The 21,219-nt window shown below is 36.2% G+C and overlaps 2 protein-coding genes across 4 annotated transcripts in view; one reads left to right on the top strand and one right to left on the bottom strand.

The window, feature by feature from the left end:
- Positions 1 to 21,219, top strand: part of RIT2 (Ras like without CAAX 2) — a 474,354-nt gene that overhangs the window by 402,584 nt on the left and 50,551 nt on the right. The window lies entirely within an intron of this gene.
- The window catches only part of LOC118536237 (uncharacterized), a 568,523-nt gene continuing 555,579 nt past the window's right edge, over positions 8,276 to 21,219 (bottom strand). The window contains exon 8 of the mRNA XM_078060389.1: positions 8,276 to 8,873. The gene's annotated coding sequence lies outside the window, so the exon portion shown is untranslated. The remainder of the gene's footprint in view (positions 8,874 to 21,219) is intronic.

A 21,219-nucleotide genomic window follows, 5' to 3' on the forward strand; every position in this document is an offset into this window, starting at 1 on the left:
CCAGGGCAAATCATAACATGAAGACTGAAGAAACTTGTGGTGGCTAGCATATTGCCCATAGAACTATAGGCACTCAGTAAGTGACTGTCACTGGGGTGAGGTGAGGCCTGTATTTAAATAATGAGAGAAGTGCCAGTGAAACAGAAATTAGACTTACTGATATACAGGTCTATAGGAGGAATGGAGACAATTTGGTGGAGAATGGTAGCAGGAAATATTGTTCAGTAGAATAAATTCTTTGATAGATACTGGAATCTTCTAACTACTTCAAGAGTTGCCTTATGAGGTGTTGAGGTTCTTAGTATCAAGAGGCAAACTATCTCTGGAAATAATCTATCAGGATCATTTCAGAGAACTTTACTGGATACAGTAGTTGGCCTCTGATTTCCCTTCCAGTTCTAAAAGCCTAAGTTAAGATGTTGAGGATTCAAATACATATATGTGACAAATAAAATGAAGTTTTGCCAAAGACAGTTATATGTACAGTGGGGACATACACTAGAAAACTGGTTAATGAAACATAAAGAAAACACCATTATCTGGAGACTTAACATCTTACCAGCAGAGATTCTAAAACTGATACTAGAATTTATTATAATTGTGGGACATTATAGTTAGGTATTGTCCAGTTCCCAACTGTAATCCTTCACCAACTTATTCCTCAACAATCAGCCAGATAATTTTCCCAAGCTGTTATAATGAATAAAATAATTTCAATATTTAATCAGAACAGGAGATGAGATCTGGATCTTGGTCTAATTGTCTCCTTTACAACCCCATAATGTCTGCTCACCAATCAGATCATTGGCTCAAAGACTGGTATAGTTAAAGACTAAAAAAGGCAATTGATCTTCATGATGTTATATTGTATGAAATATTCAAAATGGTTCTGTATAGGCCTTTCTTTAAAAATGTTTTCCTAGGTTGGGAGATTATTTGAATGTTAGGTAGAAATTCTCAATAGCTGGTCCAGAATTTATATCCATTTTACCTATGGTTTATGTCAAAAAAAGATCCAGATCCAGACTGCTCCTCAAAGCATTCAGTTTAATAAAGAAAAAGTCTATGATAACACATGTGAAATAAACTCAACAAAGAGTAGTTAACTTCCTGTGACAACTTCCCTGAGCAGTATTCCTTCACCTGCTTTCTACTTTTCTGTATTTCTTCAGAAAGTATAAATTCTTAAAATTCTGAATTTACATGTACCTCATTTTCAATTAATTTTATGTGTGTCACTTGTGAAAATCTTGTCTGTGGTATTAGGGCTTTGAAGAATCTCTTGTACCAAAATACCTAATAAACAATTATTAAAAAATAATCAATTGATAATTTCCTATTTGTTTATTAAAATATATCCTAGCATGTGAATTATATGAAAACACATAAAGTCTTGGTGTAATATTAAAATACCAAATTTGAAAAAAAAAAAAAATTCTTCCCCGTCTGATATCTTTACTAGCGATAACCAACACTGACTGCCTCTTATACATTGAAAAAAACATTTAGAGGAGACACAATGATCCTGATCGGGATAGTCATTATATTTCTCTTTGAGAAAATTAATAGATGATATATAACTGCTTAGGTCAAGATTTTTTTTTTTTTACTCCATTATTTTAACATTCAGAGAAAGGAATCGAGCAACTTTGAATTTTTATAAGGATTTGAGTTAGTCAATACCTTAACTACAGAAGTGCATAAGAATTTTTTTAGCAGGGCACCTGGGTGGCTCAGTCAGTTAAGCATCTGCCTTCAGCTCAGGTCATGCTTCAGCTGACATTGGGCTCCCTGCTCAGCAGGGAGTCTGCTTCTTCCTCACGCTCTGCCTCTCTCCCCAGCTTATACTCTCTCTCTCAAATAAAATCTTTTAAAAAATTTTTTTAGCTTTATCATGGTATAATTGATATATAACATCATATAAGTTTAAGGTGTACAATGTGTTAATCTGATAAACACTTATGTATTGTATAATGATTACCATGATAGGGATAAGTAACATCTCTATCACTTCACAGAATTACCATTTGGGGGGTAATTCACTCTTAGCAACTACCAAGTATATAATACAGTATTGTTAATAATAGTCACCATGTTATACCTTAGATTCCCAGATCTTATTCATCTTATAACTGGAAGTTTGTACTCTTTGACCAACATCCCATCATTTCTTCTGCCCCCAGCCCTGGGCAACAATCATTCTACTCTCTGTTCCTATGAATTTAGTTTGTTTAGATTCCACATATAAGTGAAATAATACAGTATTGGTCTTTCTCTTCTCACTTATTTTACTTAGCATGATGCCCTCAGGGTCCATCCATGTTGTCACAAATGGCAGGAATTCCTCCTTTTTATGGTTTAATAATAATCCATTGTATATCTATACCACATCTTCATTATGCATTTGTCAATCAACAGACACTTAGATTATTTCCATATCTTGGTTATTGTGAATAATGCTTCAGTGAACATAGGAATACAAATCTCTTCAAGCTCCTGATTTCATTTCTTTTGATATATACTGAGAATTAAGATTATATTATTGTTTTCCATAGTGGCTGTAACAACTTATATTCTCACCAACAGTGCACAAGGATTCCCTTTTCTCTACATCCTTGCTAATGCTTATCTTCTGTATTTTTGATAATAGGCATTTTAACAGGTGTGAGGTGATATCTGATGGTGGCTTTTATTTGCATTTTTCTGGTGATTAGTGATAGTGAGCATCTTTTTATGCACCGGTTGGCGATTTGTATATGTTCTTTGGAAAAATGTCTATTCAGGTCCTCTGTCCATTTTTTAATTGGACTGTTTGGGGTGTTTTTGTTTTTAGATATAGAATTATATGAGTTCCTTTTATATTTTGCATATGAACCCATTATCACATACATGGTTTGCAAATATTTTCTCCCATTCTCTAGGTTGCTTTTTCATTTTGTTGATTGATCTTTTTGCTGTGCAGAAGCTTTTTAATTTAATGTAGTTCTTATTTATTTTGCTTTTGTTGCATGTGCTTTTGGTATCATATTGAAAAAATCATTGTTAAGATCAATGTCAAGAAGCATTTCTCCAATGTTTTCTTCCAGGAGTTTATGGTTTCAGGTTTATATTGAAAGTCTTTAATCCATTCCAGTTTAATTTTTTTTCCAGGTTTATTTTTGTAACTGGTATAAGATAGGGGTCAATTTCATCCTTCTGGATGTGATTATCCAGTTTTCCCAATACCATTTATTGAAGAGATGATCCTGTCCCCATTGAGTATTATTGGTACCTTGCCAAATGATAGTTGTATGTAAGGGTTTATTTCTGGGCTCTCTATTGTGTTCCATTGGTTAGGTCTGTTTTATGTTGGTGCCATGCTGTATTCATTACTGTAACTTTGTAATATAGTTTAAAATCAGAAAATGTGATGCCTCCAGCTTTGTTCTTTTTCAAGATTGCTTTGGTTATTTAGTGTCTTTTGGGTTTCTATATAAATTGTAAGTTTTTTTTTCTATTTGTATGAAAAATTCCATTGGAATTTTGATCAGGATTGAAACTATAGACAGCTTTGAAGAGTACCAACATTTTAGCAATATGAATTCTTCAGATCCATGAACATGGGATGTCTTTATATTGTGTTGTCTTCAATTTCATCACAGTCATATAGTTTTCAGTGTACAGATTTTTACCTCCTAGTTAAATTTAATCTTAAGTATTTTGTTTTTGATGCTATTACAAATGGAATTTTTAAATATCTTTTTTAGGTTGTTATTTGTGTATAGAATTGCAACTGATTTCTACATGTTGATTTTGCATCCTGCAACTTTACTGAATTTGTTGATTAGTTCCAGTAGTTTGTTTGTTTGGTTTTTTTTTTGGTGGAGTCTGTAGGATTTTCTATATACATGATCATACAGAGACAACTTTAGTTTTTCCTTTCCAATTTGGATGCCTTTTATTTCTTTTTTTTTGCCTAATTGCTCTGGTTAATACTTCCAGTATTATGTTGAATAAAAGTGGTCAGAATGGATCACTTGTCTTGTTCCTAATCTTAGAGGGAAAGCTTTCAACCTTTTACTGTTAAGTATGATGATAGCTGTGGGTTTGTCGTATATGGCCTTTATTAAGTTAAGGTACACTCCTTCTATACCCAGTTTGTTGAGCGCTTTTCATCATGAATGGATGCTGTATTTTGTCAAATGCTTTTTCTGCATCTATTGAGATAATCATAGAATTTTGATCTCTCATTCTATTGATGTGTATCATATTTATTGATTTGTACATATTGGACCATTCTTGCATCCCAGGGGTAAATCACCCTTGATAATGGTGTATGCTCTTTTTACTGTGCTGTTGAATTCTGTTTGCTAATACTGTGTTGAGAAGTTTTGCATCTATATTCATCAGAAATATTGGCCTGTACTTTTCTTATAGCATCCTTATCTGGCTTGGGTTTGAGGGTAATGCTGGCCTTAGAAAATTAGTTTGGGAATGTTCTCTCTTTGATTTTTTGGAAGAGCTTGAAAAGGACTGACACTAATTCTTTATGAATTTGGTAGAATTTTGGTGGAATTCACCCATGAAACCATCTGTTTCTGGGTTTTTATTTTCTGGGAGGTTTTTGATTCAATCTTTTAACTCATTATTGGTCTGCTTAGATTTTCTAGATCCTCATTATTCAGTCTTGGTGGGCTGTGCATTTCTAGGAATTTTTTTTAGATTATTCAATTTGTTGGTATATAATTATTTATAGTAGTCTCTTATGATTCTTTGCTTTTCTTTTGTAGTATCAGTTGTAATGTTTCCTCTTTCATTTCTGATTTTATTTAAATTTTCTCTTTCTTAGTTTAGCTAAAGGTTTATAAGTTTTGTTAATCTTTTCAAAAAACCAGCTCTTAGTTTCATTAATCTTTTCTGTTGTTTTCCTGGTCTCTATTTCATTTATTTCTGCTTTACATTTTTCATTTCATTCATTGTATTCTTCAGCTCCTGAATTTCCTTTTTTTCTTTTTTATGATTTCCATCTCTTCATTAAACTTCTCATTTTGTGTGTGTATTGTTTTCCTGGTTTCATTGAATTCTCTGTGTTTTCTTATAGCTCATTGAACCTCCTTGAAACAGCTATTTTGAATTCTTTATTGGGTAAATAGCACATCTCCATTTCTTTGGGGTCAGTTACTGAAACAATACTGTGATGCTTTGTTGGTGTCACGTTTCATTGATTTTTCATGTTCCTTAAAGTCTTGCATTGTTATTTTCACATTTGAAGTAGCAGTCACCTCCTCTAGTTATTATTGACTCCTTCCAGAGAGAAAAACCTCTGTTAGCCCTGCTAGGGATTCTGAGATTTTCTCAGACCCCTTTATAGATGCATCTACCATGCACTTATTGCTCCCTCCTATGCCAGAATTCTTAAGGTTGTATGCTTTCTTGTAATACACCATGCCAGGTGCCAACACCCTCCCTTTTGCTTCTCCAAGGCAGTGTAAAGGCTCAAATTTGTGGTCTTTCCTACCCACAGATTTAGCTGGCTTTCTGTACATATTTACTAGCCATTTGTGAAAGCTTGCTTTCACAGCCACTGGGGAGTACCCACAGGGAGCTGCCCATGGGGTGGGGAGGTGTATAGGTAAGTCATGTGGAGTGCTAGGGTGCCTATGGGCCATCTGGGGAAATGCACAGGTAAGGCACCCCTGTGGCTCAGGGGTGGGTCTCCCAAAGGAGTCTATGACACTGTTTGTAGGATCTACACACTTTTAGATATACTCAGAGCCCTGGGTGCTATTCTCCCATCAGCTCACTGCCCTCTGGCTGTACAGCCCATGACTCAGTACTCTGGATGAGACAAGAGAGAAATGGACCTCTTTGGCAGTGTCCTGCACAGCTAGGGAAGTTGGGCACTCACTTGCATGTTCTCACTTTCTTACACAGAAGAAATCATGGCTGAAAAGGGTTCTTTTGACACTGAGCTAATGCCACATTATGAGATGGGTGATATGGGAAAAATCAAATGGTTTCTCTTCTCTTATCCAATGTGTCCAAACTAGGATGTTGTTTTTTCTCTAGTGGTTTGTTGGAATTCCTTCACTGGACTCCACAAAGACTCTCTCCACCATGGGCAAATTATCTAAATCAGAGTTCTCTAGAGGCTACTGGACTATAGTTGAGAGAGACTAGAGTCATTTTATGAGCCACCTCAGGGCTCCAGGTGGGATTGAGCTCTACATGCCCATTTCACAAGGCAGAGTTCAATAGGACTCCCACTGAGTCCCTTGGTGTATTGGCGCTGGATCCCACAGCTCCCACAAAGGCACTTTGTCTGTGGATGAATGCCAAATTATTGTTGAGGGAGGGGCGCCTGGGTGGCTCAGTCGTTAAGCGTCTGCCTTCAGCTCGGGTCATGATCCCAGGGTCCTGGGATCGAGCCCCACATCGGGCTCCATGCTCCGCGGGAAGCCTGCTTCTCCCTCTCTCACTCCCGCTGCTTGTGTTCCCTCTCTCACTGTGTCTGTCTCTGTCAAATAAATAAATAAAATCTTTAAAAAAAAAAATTATTGTTGAGGGAGAAGGGATACAGACAAGGGGCATCTTATTTGGCCATCTTGCTGATGTCACTCGTCTGCATAGGAATTTTTTATGCTTGCTTTATTACACTAGAAACTTATTGTTTGTCAACTAATGTATCATAGAAAGATTAGCTTATTGAGATAGTTCAACATTTCCTTCTCTAATTGGTGAATAATTTAGAAATTATCTCAGATATTATTTTATCAATGAGTGATTTTTAGATAATAAAAACCCTTACCAATGTAAGAACTCTAAGTTATCAGAATATCAAATTTCTATATCAAGTGAGATGTGCCATTTTTAAGTTTAACTTAAAACATAAGTGTTTTTTAATCAGTTGAAAAAAGATAGCTGTATCAAAACATTGAGAATTAACATATTTCTATTTTATTTTTTTAATTTTATTTTATTATGTTAGTCACCCTATAATACATCATTAGTTTTTGATGTAGTGATCCATGATTCATTGTTTTCATATAACACCCAGTGCTCCATGCAGTATGTGCCCTCCTTAATACCCATCACTGGGCTAGCCCATCCCCCAACCCCCTCCCCTCTAAAATCCTCAGTTTGTTTCTCGGAGTCCATAGTCTCTCATGGTTAGTCTCCCCCTCTGATTTCCCCCCCTTCATTTTTCCCTTCCTTCTCCTAATGTCCTCCATGCTATTCCTTATGTTCCACAAATAAGTGAAACCATATGATAATTGACTTTCTCTGCTTGACTTACTTCATTTAGCATAATCTCCTCCAGTCCCATCCATGTTGATGTAAAAGTTGGGTATTCATCCTTTCTGATGGCTGAGTAATATACTATTGTATATATGGACCATATCTTCTTTATCCATTCATCTGCTAAAGGGCATCTCGGCTCTTTCCACAATTTGGCTATTTCAGACATTGCTGCTATGAACACTGGGGTGCATATGGCCCTTCTTTTCACTACATCTGTGTCTTTGGAGTAAAAACCCAGTAGTGCAATTGAACATATTTCTATTTTAAACCAAATGTTTATTTTTTACATTTCTTAACTTGTTTCACATTTTAAAAAACACTGCCTTGCCTTACAACATCATATGCAGTTACCTACAAAACTCTTTTTAGATTATTTTTAATATATATAGACTAATAATTTACTTTGTAGCTCTGTTGATCATCACTAATCTATTTGACCAAAATTACTACCCAAACCTGTTTGAATATGTCTTTTGAGTCCATATTGCAGTCATCTTACCAGATAAGGGAGACATAATTCTTGATAACTTGAGGGAAAATTTCAATAAAGAGGTAAATGGAATAGAAAGATAATTAACTCCATCATCTAAAATATCATTTCTGCTATATTATTCATAAGTAAAAACATTGAATAATTAATAAATGGCCATTTGAGAGGTAGTTGGTTTCTGTAAATAAGAAGATAGAGACATTAGTAAATTCAAAAGGTAACAAGCTACTTCTTTTCTTTTCCTAATTTATTTTAGTATTAAATAATATGGTTTAGTTCTTTTCTTTGGATAATGTAAGACTGGAAAAATTTGGTACAATCAGTATACCCAAAGAAGCAAACAAAACTTGAATGAAGCCTAGGTTAAGATGATGAAGTCATTGGAATTTACTGTTGAAATGGAGAACAGTGAATCTGTATCGAATCAGTGAATAAAGGGATTAATGCCACTGTTATCTCCATCTTACAGATGAGGAAACTAGACTTAGTAAGGTTTTGTATCTTGCCCAGGTCATAATGCTAGTAGGTAACAGAGCCAGAATTCCCTGAGGGTTATCTAATTCTCAAACCCATAGTTTACTGCCACTTAAAGAAGCTAAAAATGAAATGTTAGAGGTTTGTTTTGCTTTGTTTCATAAGTAGTTAGGACATAAGCTTTCAAATTGCCTGACATCAACATAGTTTTGGAATTCTAGGACACCCACATAAAAAGAAAATGAGAGAGAATATAAACTTCTATGTAATCAGCAATATCAAGTTATCAGTACAATCAATACAACCATGTATACAACAATAATATCAGTACAATCAGTACAACCATGAATAGAGGGGGGGAAAAAAGATCCCTGTATGTAGTTTAAAGAGTCACTTTATGATAAAACATACTCTCAATCCCAGGAGGGATTTACAAAAGAAATAATGCCTCCATCCTTTTATCCTTTATTCTTTTTAGCAGTGTTTCCTATTTTTATCTTGTCAGTGTGCAAACAGGAAATGATATTAGACATTGTTGCTCATCAGTCTTCGATGTTAGTACATACTTCGATAATTATTTTCCTCAAAACACGATGCCCAAAACTGCAGACAACAGATGTTTTCTGACCTGTGCCAAAAGCAATACAAGTGCTCAATTTCTTATTTTTAGTATATTTAAATTTATATATATTTGTCTATATTTTTATATTTATTCAGCCTAAAATTGCATCTCCTTTTTGTAACTACACCATACCCCTGGTTCATCATATTGAACATGCAGCCTAATAAACTGCTCTCATTCTGCATGAACTGGTTTTTAAATAAGATCTCAAGCATCTCTGCATTTTTTATGATTTTTGAACCCAAGTATAAGACTATTAGGGTAAATAACATTTATCCTAATTATAATCCTAATTAAAATTCATGCTTTCAATTTTTACCCTATTTTTAATTCTATCCAATTTTGATTCTTCTATCTCCTATATTTTGCATTTGAGCTTTGCAGTTTGTGTTTCTTGCATTATTTACATGCCTGCTTTATAAGTCACTTTTATGTCAAATAAAAATAGACAGATAAATAAGCTACAGACAGGACTCCAGGCAAAGCCCTGTAGTTCTTCAAATCTGATGTCCAAAGTGACACTGAGCAGAGGGCCAATGTCATAAGCTGTGAGTACATTGTTCAACAAACTGCAACTATATCTACTAGCACAAACATCCAATTAATATTTTTGCACATTAAACAAAAGACTGTCTTGAGAAACACTTTCAAATAGCTGTTTAAGCTTCTTCCTTGCAACTCAGAAGCTGAATAAGAGAAAGAGATAAAGAACGGCAGTCACCAGTCATTGGTGCTAGTGAAGCCTATGGGAGAAGATGAAATTGCCAAGGGAATGCATGCAGGATTGATAGAATGGAGTAGAGGATATGATTGTTAATTCAAAAAAGTAGAAGCTGTTCAGAGGGAAAGGGAAACTAAGAGGGAAATGTAAGGGAGGTTGAAGAACCAATCAGTGTTCTTAGAACAAAAGGAGGGACAATTACCTTAAGGATTCAGCTCTGAAGTTTACCTCTTTGAGCAATTTAAGCAGGTTAAAGTGAGTGTGAATAATGGTTTAAATATAAATCCCTGAAGTAACATAGAAATCAAGATCCTGAGGAGAGCAGCTAGCAGTTGAAAACTAATGCTATGTAAAGTGGATAATGTTACAGTAAAAGTCATCCTAAAAAATAGCAGTAAGTGCATAAGGAAATATACTATCTCAAAATCCATATAGGACCAATTGTGTGTAGCTCGAGAACCAAACTAAGAATGGATGGAATTTATTGTGCAATTTGTGTGATGGTCCATCTCACAAAGGACTAGTTGGAAATGCTATTTTTTTAATGAATGTCATTTATTCAGCTACTCCTTTGATTAACCAATGCTTATTGAGCCAGACCATACGTCAGACACTTTTTAAAGTGCCAAGGATAAAATGGAGACTGACATAGGAACATTCCTTACTTCATGAAGCCTATAGCCTGGTTGAGGAGGGGAGATATAAAACCTATAAACAAATACTTGAATTTCAATTATGATAAACTCAATTAAATACAAGTACAAGATCTATAATAACTTATAGTGGTGATGTGGTTTTGGAATATAGGTGAGGTCGGGTGAGGTCCAGAGTCAACGGCCAAGAAAGAATTCTTGAGACTTGAAACGTCTTTGGTACAAAAAGGTGGTTTTATTAAAGCATGGGGACAGGACCCATGGGCAGAAAGAGCTGCACTGGGGTTGTGAGGAGCAACTGATTATATACTATGGGGTTGGGGGAGGTAAGAAAAAAGGGACATTTTCAAAAGAACTTTCATATGCTAAAGAGGACCTACATGATACTGGAAGCCTTGCCATTATCAAGTTAAGGTGGTTTTTCCCTCTAGTAAAGCAATAACCTTAAGACAGTTGGGAGCTCTCCTGGAAGAATATCACACATATCCCACCTAGGAGTGGGGGGCTGGGGGGAGGTTGCAGGGTGTCAGTTTATGCTTTGTCTTCTGCTAGCCTTCTGCTTCCTCATCAGTGGGAGAATTAGGCTAGTCTGAGAGTCTCTGGGAAGGCTGCTCTGTATGGATGCCAAATGAAGAGGCAGAGGAAGCACACAAACAGGAGACAGAAAGTTGGTCATTGCAAATAAGAAACAAAAAGAAAGCCAGTATGGATGGAGAGGTGTCATCATGGGGAGGGGTATTCTGAGATGGGACCAGAAGGTTATGCAGAATCCAGATCCTGCAGGGTTCTTGAGACGTTAGTCTTTATTTTAACATGAAGAAGTAATCATCCAAGAAAAGAAATGACACGGATTGGTTTCAAGAGATCATTCCAGCTGCTGAGAGGAAAACAAGTAAGTGAGGCTGAGAATAAGGAAGTAATAATTCGGTGGATATTGCAATAGTTTAATCAGGGAACAGTGTTAGCTTGGGCTATAGTAATGGCAGTGAGGATGAACAAGCAAATTCAGTATAGTTTTACACATTTATCTTGGTGTTTGAATGGATATGAAAGATGAATATTTAATGAGAATTCCAGGAGTGAGAAATTGTGTTTTGGATAAAGGATGTGACTAGGTTATCTCTCAGGTCCATTCCAGGAAAGTCTATAATCTTACTCTGCCGTAACACCTTAATACCTACTCATACTGGAATTTCATGAAAAAAGAACAAACTTTGAATCCACTGTCACAGCTTCACTAGGGGCAGGGAGGGCAAGGAGGTAGAGTTTCATGTGATTCACTGTATTCTTATTTCTTCAACCTCTGAAGGCCTGACAGAGGTGCCCTGTTTATTTTTCAGAATACTTAATTCCCTCCTGATCACTGCTGAAGTTAATATGTTGACAGTGTGGTGAAAGTGGAGGATAACAAGTAATTACAAACACTAAAACTAAAATAAACAGTTTATGCAGTAAGATTGGGTGCATTTCCTTGGGTTGATCATGATTAAAGACCTGTGAAAATCCTCTTTCCAGCATGTTGAGATCCTGAGATTCCTGCATCTGAGTTTCACTAGCCTTTCTCTAACAGAGGGACAGGAGGTTTCCAATTAAGCCTTTGTGAAGAAAGACAAAACCCTTTTCCGAAGCAATTGTCTGGAAATCTGTGGCAACCCAATTTTCAACAAGCAGTGTAGCCATTAATTGGCTAGGTGCCAATAGTAGAGGGACGGGGTTAGGGAGAGACTAGGTCAGAATTGAACATAAAGCACAATTTAATGTCCTTTAACAAGTTGGCTTTCCTATAGCCCCATTAGACAGGACAGTCTGAAGATCTGTAATTATCTTTCCAATTTAGTATCTATTGGTTATGTGCCCTATTCTATTTATTTTTGTAATACTTAATTTTGGCTCGATAGACTTTATTAGGGAAAGCCAATATTGTAATAAGCTATTGGAAATTGAATTAAAGCAAATTAGTTTTCATCAACTATACATAATCTCAATGCTTAAAAAATAAGAAAGGGACTGTTGTTTCCTGGTGATTTCAGTTTTAACTTTGTATGACCGTAGAGTAAAATTTTCCATAATATGAGGTTCACAAATCCTAGGCTGTTCTGTTTCCTTCAGAATTAATAATAATGAATCCAAAGGGAAATATGTTGAGACCGTTGTTTAGGGCTTTCTGAACTCAGAATGGTTCTTCACACCTGGGTATTCAATGATGAGTAATAAATGATGGAAGACAGAACAGCAATCTCAAATACATATGCTGAATGAAACATAGGCTAATGTTCTGTAGGGGTAATGGCTCCAAAGATCAGATCATTAAAATCATACGTTCCATGGAACTATGTAACAGCCTACATATCTTTACGGAAGTTAAGAATTATGATCTAGAATAACAGAATATGCAGACATGAAAGCAAATAAAGAACATGGACAAGTATCTAAGTTATGTAAAATCAAAATCCTAGTCAAAATGAAGGAGGCAGAATTTTAATTCAGGTCTTAACTTCTCTTCTACCATAGTTACCCTTATTTGGCTACTGTAGTCTAGGGGATCATACCTTGTCATTTTAGTGTTCTCTGAGACATTTGAATTTGCCTTTTAAATAAATAAATTCCTTAGTTCTTCCCACTAGCGACAACTATGTTTTTTCCCATGCGTTCCTCCCATGTAAATCCAGTTTATAGCAAGGCAATTGTTTTGGACCTCAGCTGAAGAGGCAAATGTATTCTGAAAGCCTCTGGGCAGTCCTGCCTGCTTCAAAGCCAAAGAGTGACCCAGAGCCATAGTCACAACCAAGTCTTGATTGTCTTAGATATGCCTGTGCTGAGGCGGGTCATGGGAGCTCTTTCTCATGATTTGTAATAAACAAAATATAAAATGCCCAATTTTTCAAATCAATTACTTGTAACAAAATAGAGAGCTGTAAACTAATCTCCATGATAGTTCAAACTTACTCACTTGCGGGTTTTTGTAATTTTTTTTAACCTTGTGGGATAGAAAAAGATGAAATTTTGGCTGTAGATTCCAGGATTTCACATAGAAGTATGTTCTCTTCCTGGGTTTTGAGTGAAGAAAAGATAGTGACACCACTAAAGTAAATCCATTTTCTCTATCTTCTCAGTACTGCAATTCCCAACCATGAAGTTTTCTAAGTTTCTAAGTGACCCCTCCTTGAGATCTTGAGTTCTTTTTTAGATTATGTGCCTGGTTTCCTATCCTTTCCATTCCTTCTACATGGTTACAAAGTAAGCAAAGGAGTAGAGAAGGAGATTAATATGTACTGAGAACCTAATGTGTAGATGCCATCTGTAGAACATGTGTTTATGTTCCTTAAATCTCTCAGTCGCCTATGAGGTTCTGTTAGTTCTTGTTACAAATGGGCAAATAGGAATTTGGGGACATCTAAGATTAGGCAGCAGATGAATGCAGAAAAAATGGGATTTTAACTTATTTGTAATGCTATCACCAAAAGTCTACTGACTCCACTACCCTGATGCCCCAAGCTAATTCCTCTCTTTGCTTAAGGAGGCAGGAACCATAGCTGGATGTTTTACAAGAAAGGTGTCAAATAATCTTTGCAATTCATTCCATTTTGACCTTACATTGCAGTTCTTATAACTGAACTCTAGAAGAACCCAGAATATACATATGAGGAAAAAGTTGTTAAAGAGGATTTTAAAGAGACACAAAGGATACTAGTACTGTTGACTAAGGAGATAGGAAGAGGAGCAGATTCTGAAGAACTATGATGAGTTCAGTTTAGAGGAGGTTGGATGAAGGTCTTAATGTGAAAGGAAAAAAATATTGAAACGTGGTAATAACATTCCAAGGTTTAAAAAAAAGCAAAATATAAAAGATGGACATCTTTTAGAAATATATTTAAATCCTGTCACATACTACATGAACTGTCCCATTTTTTTTTTTAATAAACCAGGATAATAGTGTCCACCTCACAAAGATGCCTAATGAAAGACAACCCAGTGAGAAAACTCCCATAAGCCCCTGCACCTAACACCCAGCTCACTGTGTTCAGGAGCAGATGTGGGTGCTCTTGCCTGTCCCTCCCCTTAGTTTCAAGGGAGGGGAACAATTTAAATGTTCAAGACAATTTTTCTACAGCCTTTGACATAGTCAAGATTTTTCTGTGGAAGATGCCATAGGTAAACACTGTATGCCTCTCACCAGTGTCACCTTACTTGACAGTTATTTTCATCATTTTTATTATGTATTATTTTTCATAATGTTGAAAGAAAAATTGCATCCTCCCCAGTTAGCAAGGCAGGAGTTGAAGATTTTTCATTCCTCTTTTGATAAATGGCATGATATGAATCAGCTTTTACTGTACAGTATGAACTGTTTCCTATAATAAAAGTGCACCATACAACAATTCTATTGCCTTTATTGGATTTGGAGTTTATTTTAGTTGTTTGCACTGAGACCTCCATGTAAGCCATTTTTAAAATCAGAAATAGAAATCAGAGGTATAACGTGTGTCTCTAAGACCTCACTACCTATTTTAACATTAAAAAGAAAAGCCAACCCTTGCTACTTGTATTTCTAACCTTCCTAACCCAGGGAATTTTTACAAGAATTTTGGAAGAACAATGTAGAAGCAAGCATTATAACTAATGCAGAACTGACCAGTTATTTAACTAAATCCATTATTTTCATATAATAAATTATTCAATAATTTATACTATTCAATGTGATACCATATAAATGACTTACTTGATGTGGCCCAGGCAGATGTTTGTGCTTTAAAAATGAGGACTCCAATGACTGAAAAGACAAGTGACTTGACTGATAGTACTGAGTCATTGTTAAAGCCTGGACTAGTACATTCTATTCCTTACACTTGGTGCAGTTCTTACTGTGAGTGGTAATGTGTGGCCTAGCTCCCTGATGTAGAAGGCAGAGGAGGAGGAGGGCCTGGCCCTCCTGGGGGTAAATAAAATATATGTTTATGAAATTACTGTGTTCTTTGATGTACACTAGTTAAGTGCTAAACTTGGTAGCACAGAAAATAGAACTATTAGAAAAAGTGCTTATTGTGGAGTGCTAATGGGAAATACAAAAAGGCTTAGAGATGAGAGAAGACATTCCCAAAAGTTATCAGGCTGTCCTAGGAAAACCATGAAAAAAAAAAATCAAGAAACTTTTTAGTTTATCTCCCTCTAACACTTAATGAAAAGAATATGGGAGTAAAATGACTCATGATTTATCAGTATTTGACAGAGTAGATCGACTCTCTCCTCCTTGAAATACTGTCTTCTTTTGCATGATTTTTTTTTTAACTTTAGATTTCCTGTCTGCTGCTTCTTAGTTGTTTTTCCTTTGGTTCCTCCTTACATTACCAGTGTTCAGACCTTATTTTCTAACTGCACTCAATTGCTATGAGATCATTCCATTTCAAGACATTATTTAGCATCATTATGTTGAAGTCTTCCATTCTCTAGGTAAGACCATGCCCTTAAATAAGAGTCCAGATAAGAAAGATAACTAGATTTTAAGAAGCAGGGATGGGCTTGTTGGTAGTTTTAAATGACGGAGTAGGTTTCTAGACAGAGAAGAAGGATATGTGAAGTTTATAGGAATTGGTTAAAAATGCCCGTGTCTTGTCCAAGGGGCCAAGAAGTAAAATAGTTCAGTTTAAATGGAGAATTGATGTTGGGCAGCATGGAGAAAAGTACTTAGAAAATTTGATTAGGATCATTTTATGGATAAAATTAAACTCAAGAGATGAATTTTATTTTACAAGTAGCTGCCCCCTCCTGTAACCTACACATTTAAAGGAACCACTAATAGTACACCAGGTTGGCTTACTACTAAAGTCAATTCAAACCATTCTAATGAGGAGTTGGAAACTAATGAAAACATGAGTGTTAAAACACATATTCTTTTTGAGGGCTCAAAGTTTACAGCGAGGATGCTCATGGGAAAGAAGAGATTCCCAAACTTCCCCTGTTGTTTGGATAAGAATACTCAATAATCAGCTATTACTTTGGAGGAGGAAAATATGGTTAACAAAACATGACTTTTACTACAGTTTTGCACAGGAGGGCAGAAAGAGTAGAATTAGACCTTTGAATAAAAGCTGACATTATGGGCGCCTGGGTGGCTCAGTCGTTAGGCATCTGCCTTCAGCTCAGGTCATGATCCCAGGGTCCTGGAATCGAGCCCTGCATTGGGCTCTCTGCTCTGCAGGAAGCCTACTTCTCTCTCTCCCGCTCCTCCTGCTTGTGTTAACCTCTCTTGCTGTGTCTCTGTCAAATAAATAAATAAAATCTTAAAAAAAATAAAAGCTGAATTAATAAGGCAATTTTTATGTCCTATTACTAACAAGAAATTAATCTGGGGTTCAGGTTTTTCTCCCTTTCAATTCGGTTTTTCGCCCTTTTAACTATCTTCTAATGTGATAAGCAGAATTACATTTTACTAGAAAATGTTAAATATCTCAATATTATGGCTCATAAACCCAATAAACCTTTGGAGCCATATCTGCCCTATTCATGTGGCACATGACAACTGTCTCTTGGAATCTCAAAGGAAACAGAAAAACATTTCATTAAAAAGAAAATCAAACAACGTGTTCAATAGTAAAACACACACAAAAATATGTAAGACAAGGCAATGGAAAAATTCCCAATAAGACATTGAAGACTGATACAGTTTTCCTGATTATTTTTTGTTTTTTTAAACTATAGTCCCCCAGGCAAGAACATGCAGGGAGAGAAGAAACATCTAGGGACTCCCGGGAGGACTCATGTCAGGTCATGTATGTCAAACACTCCATGCAGCTTCCTGAACTACCTAACAAATGGGTCCACTTCTTTCCTTCTCATCTCAGGAAATACTGCCTTTGTTATAGTCACTATTAAGCTGACAGCCCGTACACAATAAAGTGAGGCATCGGTAGACCTATCTCATCATTGGCTACTTTAGGTGGTGACACAATAAGCTATTTTCCCAAGATGTTGAGATTATTGAGCATTGGGGTTTCACTTTTGTTTGTTTTTTCACCTTAAACACAATTAAAAACAAGCACTCCTTTCCCTCACATATGTAGTCCTCCATATCTCCACTCTTAAAATATTTTTATTTATCTTTGTATAGGTATTCGGAATGCATTACTATCACTTATCGGGTAGATATATGTTCACTTCATTATATTGTTCTTCTCTTTTCCTTTTTCTGGTGTTCTGCTTCTCTTTTGAAAGCTTCCTGGTGTTGTGCAAAAGAGTGCCATGCTTCATAAATAAATAATCTTAAGAGGAAAGATGGAAAAAAACAGTGCTTTAAAAAAAACGTATTTATAATACACACCCCCATGTATTTCCAAAACTGATAATATAAAGTGCTTTGTGGCAGCGATTTGATAGTTGAGAGTCAAAGTGATTCCGCAGAATGGAGGGTTACAGTCAAGATAATAATAGTCATTAGCTACTCGTCAATTTATGAGTCTGTGCTTGATCTTAACTGAGTTGGTAGCTCAGAGTGATTAACAGCTGTAGACTAGAAAGCAAACACCAGGGAAACTCCTGCTACTTGGAGACCTTATAAATAGCAATCCTGTGTTTAAGAGGAGGGGATAATTATTTTCTGAGAGTATCAAATTGCTGGCACTGCTGTTGGCTTTGGAAAACATAATTTGGCCAAAATGTGGCATTGGTGTGTGTCTGTCTCTCTGTCTCTCCATATATATATATATATATAATATAAAACTTTAAATCAGGTGTTCTCTAAGCATGGTACATTGACCACTGGGGGATCCCCAACACCTATTCAGAGAATCCTTACTGTCAAAATTATTTTTATAATAATACTAGAACAGTGTGTTTAATATTTTCAGTTTGTCATTTTCTCAGTGTGCTGACATTTACGCTGACAGTACTGAAATTATAAAACTGCTGGTGCCTTAGAATGAGTCAATGAGGTGGTACCAAATTATACTAGTAATTGTTTTTATTCTTGATCACCACACACTTGAAGTAAAAATATACCAGTTTCATTTAAGAATGTCTTTGGTGAAATATGTATTTGATATTCTATATGAAAAAAATGGTAGGTGCACATAAAGTACTTCTGTCCCATAATGATGTTAGATGGCTATCTCCAGGAAAAGCACTTGGGCAATCCAGTGGCATGCTAAAGTAGCCACTCTGTTCATAGAAAAATCAATTTTTCCTTGCAATAATGACTGACAAAATATAGTTATTCAGACTTAGGTATTTTCTCAAAAGCAAATGCATGAGCGTGTTACTTCAAGGAAAACAAATGACAGTATTATCAAACTTTCAAATAAAAATTAGTATTTTGGAAAATCTGTATGTACCACACGAACCTGGATAAGTTGTCCAACACTTAAAAACTTTTCTAAGGAAATCAATGGCAATGTTAATGAATCTGACTTCTTGATAGCTTATAATGAAATGTGTCAACATTTAGAAATTCAGCTTGGTCATAAACCAGTGTTTTCCAAGTGAAAGTTGTAAGAGATTTTAAAAACAATGTATGGGTAAAGATTCATTCAGGGGCGCCTGGGTGGCTCAGTCAGTTAAGCATCTGCCTATGACTCCGGTCATGATCCTGGGATCTCCTGGGACCGAGCCCCACATTCTGCTCCCTGCTCAGCTGGAAGTCTGCTGCTCCCTCTGCCCCTCCCCCCACTCGTGTGCATGCTATCTCAGATGAATAAATCTTAAAAAAAAAAAAAGAGATATTTTAAGTGTAACAATGTTTAAAGAGTTTATTGATGTGGTCTTAAATTTCCACATTGCAACTAGCCTTTAGGAAACTACTCCTTCCAAGTTCTGGTGTAGTATCAAAAGGGAATATGTGCAAATATCTAGGGGAAAAAAAGACTTTTTTTTTCTCCCAACTATATATCTGTGTGAGCCCAGATTTTCATTATATACTTTATTATGTTATGTTAATCCCATACATTACATCATTAGTTTTTGATGTAGTGTTCCATGATTCATTGTTTGCGTATAACACCCAGTGCTCCATGCAGAACGTGCCCTCTTTAATACCCATCACCAGGCTAACCCATCCCCCCACCCCCTTCCCCTCTAGAACCCTCAGTTTGTTTCTCAGAGTCCATAGTGTCTCATGGTTCATCTCCCCCCTCCGATTTTCCCCCCTTCATTTTTCCCTTCCTGCTATCTTCTTCTTCTTCTTTTTTTTTTAACATATAATGTATTATTTGTTTCAGAGGTACAGATCTGTGATTCAACAGTCTTACAGAATTCACAGTGCTCAAATTTGCTTAAAAAAACAAAAGGATTTTTTTCCTTTGTTAACAGTGAAGGATAAAGGTGAAGTTGATTGTTAGGTAAAATAAATTCAGGGAATCAAATTGCCAAAAGAGCTGCCTCTTCATCTTGTTCATCTTGCTCCACTGAGTCTCAGCTTCGTTTTTTTGTTTTTTTTTTGTTTTTTGGTTTTTTTTCCTACCTTGCAGACTAGTTTCTTTGTTGGGAGACACAACGCAGGTTCTTCTAGAGTTCATCTTCCCTTTCAGTGTCCATGGTTAGGAGTGGGTTTACATGTCCCTACTTCAGCAGTATACAGATCTCTGAAAGGATTTTATTTCTCTAACCTTGGACCACAAGTCCACACTTGTAGCTGTGGGATGGAGGATTTTAGACTGGTATCCCTAGCAGAACCACATAGTTGGAATAGGGGAAGAACAGTGGTCCTCAGGAGGAGCAGGGAGGTATAGTCATAGGAGAAGAAAACAGCCAGATTAGGGAGTGATATAAAGTGTCACTGGAAGGTGAATGTTAACTAGATGTCAAGTTGTGTCTGTTTTTGTGCCAGTACCATGCTGTCTTGATGATTACAGCTTTGTAACAGAGCTTGAAGTCCGGAATGGTGATGCCACCAGCTTTGCTTTTCTTTTTCAACATTCCTCTGGCTATTCGGGGTCTTTTCTGGTTCCCTACAAATGTTAGGATTATTTGTTCCATTTCTTTGAAAAAAGTGGATGGTATTTTGATAGGGATTGCACTGAATGTGTAGATTGCTCTAGGTAGCATTGACATCTTCACAATATTTGTTCTTCCAATCCATGAGCATGGAATGATTTTCCATTTCTTTGTGTCTTCCTCAATTTCTTTCATGAGTTTTTTTATAGTTTTCTGAGTACAGGTCCTTTGCCTCTTTGGTTAGATTTATTCCTAGGTATCTTACGGTTTTGGGTGCAGTTGTAAATGGGATTGACTCCTTAATTTCTCTTTCTTCTGTCTTGTTGTTGGTGTATAGGAATGCCACTGATTTCTGTGCATTGATTTTCTATCCTGCCACTTTACTGAATTCCTGTATGAGTTCTAGCAGTTTTGGGGTGGAGTCTTTTGGGTTTTCCACATAAAGTATCATATCATCTGCAAACAGTGAGAGTTTGACTTCTTCTTTGCCAATTCGAATGCCTTTTATTTCTTTTTGTTGTCTGATTGCTGTGGCTAGGACTTCTAATACTATGTTGAATAGCAGTGGTGATAGTGGACATCCCTGCCGCGTTCCTGACCTTAGGGGGAAAGCTCTCAGTTTTTCCCCATTGAGAATGATATTCACTGTGGGTTTTTCATAGATGGCTTTTATGATATTGAGGTATGTACCTTCTATCCCTATACTCTGAAGAGTTTTGATCAAGAAAGGATGCTGTACTTTGTCAAATGCTTTTTCTGCATCTATTGAGAGGATCATATGATTCTTGTTCTTTCTTTTGTTAATGTATTATATCACATTGATTGATTTGTGGATGTTGAACCTTGCAGGCCAGGAATAAACCCCACTTGGTCATGGTGATTAATCCTTTTAATGTACTGTTGGATCCTATTGGCTAGTATTTTGGTGAGAATTTTTGCATCCATGTTCATCAAGGATGTTGGTCTGTAATTCTCCTTTTTGATGGGGTCTTTGTCTGGTTTTGGGATCATGGTAATGGTGGCCTCATTAAATGAGTTTGGAAGTTTTCCTTCCATT

This window comes from Halichoerus grypus, chromosome 13 (genome assembly GCF_964656455.1).
Source record: "Halichoerus grypus chromosome 13, mHalGry1.hap1.1, whole genome shotgun sequence".
Classification (NCBI taxonomy): domain Eukaryota; kingdom Metazoa; phylum Chordata; class Mammalia; order Carnivora; family Phocidae; genus Halichoerus; species Halichoerus grypus.